Here is a 5,000-nt window from a genome sequence, read left to right on the forward strand (position 1 = left end):
TTGTTCAATTATATTCTGGTTTATTTCAGTACATTCTGTTCTGTACCTTTCCTGTGTTTGGTAATGCCCAGTTTCTCTATCCCCAACATTCCTTACAAGCATTTTAAGGGAGATAGACTATTGATCGAGTTACGAGTTGAGTTGAGTTTGAGTTGAGTTTAAGTTAAGATTGAGTTAATATTGAGTTACGGTTTTTTTTGCATTTTTGGCACTTAAATCTAATAAATGTTAAGTAGAAGACACTGAGAGGACCATCAAACACCGTTTTCGTGAAGTGCACAGGTGTATATTTGCGAAATGGTTTTAAACTGATCAAAACAATCTTGAAATTTCCTGCACGGCAGTATTCTTGTTTAACACTTTACCAGTTTCAGCACTTGGACTCCTTCGATTTGATTACTGCCTGTTTTGCTGTTATGTGGTCTCATCAATCAGTAGTCCCTTCAGAAGATTATTCCAAGCCGACCACATGGCTGATGAAATGACCAGACCACAACACCGTACTCTTTTCGACTAGTGTGTGCGATCTTTAATATCCCACAGTTTATGAACGCTGAAGGTTGTGAGACGGGACCTGCGATTTATAGTCCTTATTCACGAAGACTTGAAAGTCTAACCATTTGCGGATGTTATTACAAAGGCAGCACTTTCTCCTCAATTATTATAAGACCCTGAGTTTTGAGGGACAGGCCGCAGTCGAACTCGCGATCTCCTGCATAACAAACTGATCCACCAGCGCGCGGTTGTTCCTTTTAGCGATCAAGTCTATCGACGCAGAAAAGATGTCTTCTTGTAAGGCTAAGGATGGGATTTACTGTTAAGCCAGCTTATAGCCCTGGCGGCTAAACGATGAAACGTACCGTTTGTCATTCAGCAGCGTGGTTTTCGTGATCGGCTACCAGACAAAATGTTATCGGAACTTGTGAGCTGCAGGAGTGTTTATGTAAAATAAAGAATCCGGAACCTGGAATGCGTTTTTTCCCTTACTGATCCTAGCCTTTGAAGAGAAGTGCCTTTGTCAGTTTTCATTTATGTACTAACAAAAACAAAAGAAACCGTTCACGAAAAACCAAATTAATTGACAAGTAAATCAATAAACAATGAGTAATAGCTGTAAACTGCTTTATGCAGTTTGAAGAAGGGGTTGTATTTTGGGTTGGTGTCACCATCTTTTTGGCTGGGATTTTAGCTAGACAACTAGACGTCATAGCGGACCGAAGTAGGGATTAACGTGCATTTAATTTCATAACTTACAGTTTAAGTTACCACTCAATAGCACTTAAAAGAGAAATGTAATACCATCAAGGCCAGGCGAAACAATCAAGCATTACTTTCAACATCTTGTGTCTTTCAACTTTGCAGTGAAATGGTTTTCCAACATGTGTGACTAGGTCAAACATTTTCATTTATTTAAATGCTCGGCTCGTTTAACTGCCAACATTACAAAATTTCGGTGATTAGCAAATGTAACACTCGTGTTTGACGCATTGATTTTTAGAATTTCAGCGATTATGAGCAAAAAGCAGGGCTCAAAGTTTATTTTTGGCTTTGGGAGCACTTGTGCTACCACGTGTATATTTCTAGGCGCACAGCTTAAAATACTGGGAGCACATTTTGTAACAGAAAAGCAGAACTTAAGACATTATTACGTCATCTTCAGTTTTTGTATTTTATTTTAATCCCGTGTTTGTTGTTTTAACTAGTAAGGCTGACTTTTTGTTTGAGACAGCGATAAAATTCTTGTGTCTTGTGATTTTTAAGGGCTACGGGTCATCAATAGCCTATGAGGCGACGCCGAATGGGCTATTGAACCCGTGGCCCTTGAGGGCGAAGGGTCTAATTATTTTAGTATCAGCCAACTAGTCGGACAGAAAAGGCAATAATAAAGTTAGCAAATGCAAGTTAAAGAAATATTTAATTGGGAATTAAATGAAAGAAAGTGTCACGCTTTTCGCTACTCGAGGACTATTACTAATAGTCCTCTAGTAGCGTAGCCAATCAAAATGCATGATTTGCATTAGTCCACTAGTTGAGTGATACTAATACATGTTATCATCATGTTAAAGAACATTCGAAATAACTGAAAAGTTTTCATCATGTATTTCCTTTGTATAGTACACTTGTAACCAAAGAAAATATACTTGAAAACCGGGATATATACACAACTTCATAATTGATAATAGACGCGTCAGGTCACCAAGATCAGACTTTATGCTGTCGTAAATGGCAAATAAATTCTGCGCATTTGACGTCGTTGTCGTAGGCCGCTATGTCTCGCGCATGCCTTTAAAGGAATGCAGCTGTTGTTAAGTGAGTCTGCACAACATGAAGCATGACATGAAGATTCAGTCGCTAAGTAACCGCCACACATGCTTTCGACCCATCGCAGAGGTCTCTTTTCCTGTACTCGTCAACCCAGTGAACACAAAGAAAAGAGAGCTCTGCTAGCAGGGAACCATTGACTAAGGATGAAGCGGTTGAATGCAGGGGGAAAGATTGATTCTTTGAATCCCACTGTAGCTACTCGAATTAGTTTAACCCCGCTCTTTGAAGTTTGTATATTTTTCTTTTTTTTTTTCTTGCTCAGTCATCCTCTTTATTTTATCGCAGACTGATATAGTGATGCAGTATCATTCGAGGCAAATGTACTTGCTTTTGTAGAATGTGAAGGCTGGCTTTTTATAAGAAAATTACAGACTACAAGACAATACAAGCGCGATGACTCAACTGGGTTACAATTCACTTTTTAAACAATTTTCTTACCTTGAAAAAAAAGGATCATATTGTTGACCCCCTCTTAACCTTCCACTATCACAAACCTTTAACACGTGCAATAAGCATGTGCTTTGTGCATAGTCTTCATTTGCATGTTTCAGCGGAGTTTTAAAAAACAGAAGAGTACGGGATGGAATCATAAAACATCAACAGGAAAAATGGACCTTGACCGGCGTTTGGGGAATTCGTTGAGAAAACTGACGACAAATAAACACACACCGATAAAAGGAAATAATGTAACTTTATTATATAGGGTCAGATTTTGTTAAATATATTTTTATATCTGTTGATTGATACTTCTGTTTCGTGACTTACCACTCGGAGTACGCAAGTATAGGCATGTGAGAAAGCAGAGAGGCAATTCAGTCGCACTGTACTTAAGCGTTTAAGGCGTGCGAGTGCGACCACACATGATTTTTTAGGCGCACAACTGAAAATTTAGTCGCATATGCGACCATTTGGTCGCTAACTTTGAGCCCTGAAAAGCGTAATGCTGGCTCACTTCGCCAAATGTTTCCCTCTTTCGTTTACGGCGTGTTGATCGACCATGATGCCGGACGACAAATACGGTTCATCGTAGCCGCCAGGCCGGCTGTAACTGGCTTAACAATACAGCCCATGTATCCCTCTAAGAAGACATCGTTTTGACGTCGATAGACTTAACAGCAGCAACGAGAATGATACCGTGAAAGGTGTAATAATTATAAGATTGTTTTGATCATTGGAAAGCCATGGCATTTTGCCAAATTTTATGCAAATATATCTTTCAACGCGAAGAAAACAGTTTTCGAAGTGACTTGTACTGAATATTTACTACTTTTAATTCCGAAAAACGCCAAAAACTTTAACTCAATCTTAACTCAATCTTAACTCAAACTTAACTCAAACTCAACTCAAACTCAACTCAACTCGTAACTCGATGAATAGCCAATCCCTTTTTAAGGCTGTTTTGATTTAGCCTGCACGCAGACTCTGTGTTTTGAATGGTGCGTGGTCAACAGCTGGGGAATTGGAGCAAGCAGGGAAAAGGAAACCCTGAAATGGTCTAGTGCTCTCAACAATTTGAGATCCTTCTTTCTTCCGCTTGACTGAGCTGTCAATTCATCAATGCAGAATGAACCTCAAAATACAAATTATTTCAGCGTGCCCACATGCTTTTGTTATGATTGTGAATTGAGAGACCCGCGCACTGGTGGCTCAGTTGGTTGAGCACCGGGCTGTCACGCGGGAGGTCGTGAGTTCAACTCCAGCTGGACCAACACTCAGGGTCTTTAAATTACTGAGGAGAAAGTGCTGCCTTTGTAATTACATCTGCAAATGGTTAGACTTTCTAGTCTTCTCGGATAAGGACGATAAACCATAGGCCCCGTCTCACAACCCTTCAATGCTCATAATCCTGTGGGACGTAAAGGAACCCACACACTTGTCGCAAAGAGTAGGGCATGTAGTTCCTGGTGTTGTGGTCTGTCTTCTGTGATGTATCATGGTTGGGAGGGTAAATGCTCGGAGATATTAGCTATACCCAGCTACTCTAAAATCCAAGGGTAAAGAAAGATATATAATATAATATATGTCAATGGAAAGCTGGTAGAAAACTCCAAAGCGTTAGATTGGTTGACGAGTTCTGCAGAGTTTGTAAGTGTTCGTTAAGAACAAAATGTGGCTTTTTAGGATTGTTTGTGAACATTTTCAACCTTCCATCATTATTTTTACAAAAGAATGAAATATTAAAGAAATATGCACTGCCTGCAGTTAGCAAAAGCTACGTGTAGTCAAGTACGAGCACAGCAAGCTGACACACAGGTGTTATAATTATACGGGCATTACTAAACACAGGAACGGAATGGACGGAATGGACTAAACCGGAATATGCTGGAATGACTCTGGAACAAACTAAGCCAAATGACACCAGAATGAAACGGAATGAACATGAATGGTACTGGGATATACCGGAACGAGGCGAAATGACACCAGGATAAGGGAGAATAAACCAGAAGAACACCAGAGTAAAGCTGATTAGCGTGGACCGAAATGACAAGGGAACCAAACGTAATTTTTCACATTCCAGACTGTGAATGAATGAGTATGCATAATAGAAAGACTGACAGAAAAAAAAACAGTTTACATTAAAGTAACAAGGCTTGGAACGAGTCACGATATGTTCTCACAGTTCGCAAAGCGATCCACTCACTTTTTGTTCCACGGAAAGAAAAGAAAAAATATTC

At 39.7% G+C, this 5,000-nt stretch overlaps 1 protein-coding gene across 1 annotated transcript in view; it reads left to right on the forward strand.

Moving 5' to 3' along the window:
• The window catches only part of LOC138044632 (uncharacterized), a 38,747-nt gene that overhangs the window by 10,584 nt on the left and 23,163 nt on the right, over nucleotides 1–5,000 (forward strand). The window lies entirely within an intron of this gene.

This window comes from Montipora capricornis, chromosome 4 (assembly GCF_036669925.1).
Source record: "Montipora capricornis isolate CH-2021 chromosome 4, ASM3666992v2, whole genome shotgun sequence".
Classification (NCBI taxonomy): Eukaryota; Metazoa; Cnidaria; class Anthozoa; order Scleractinia; family Acroporidae; genus Montipora; species Montipora capricornis.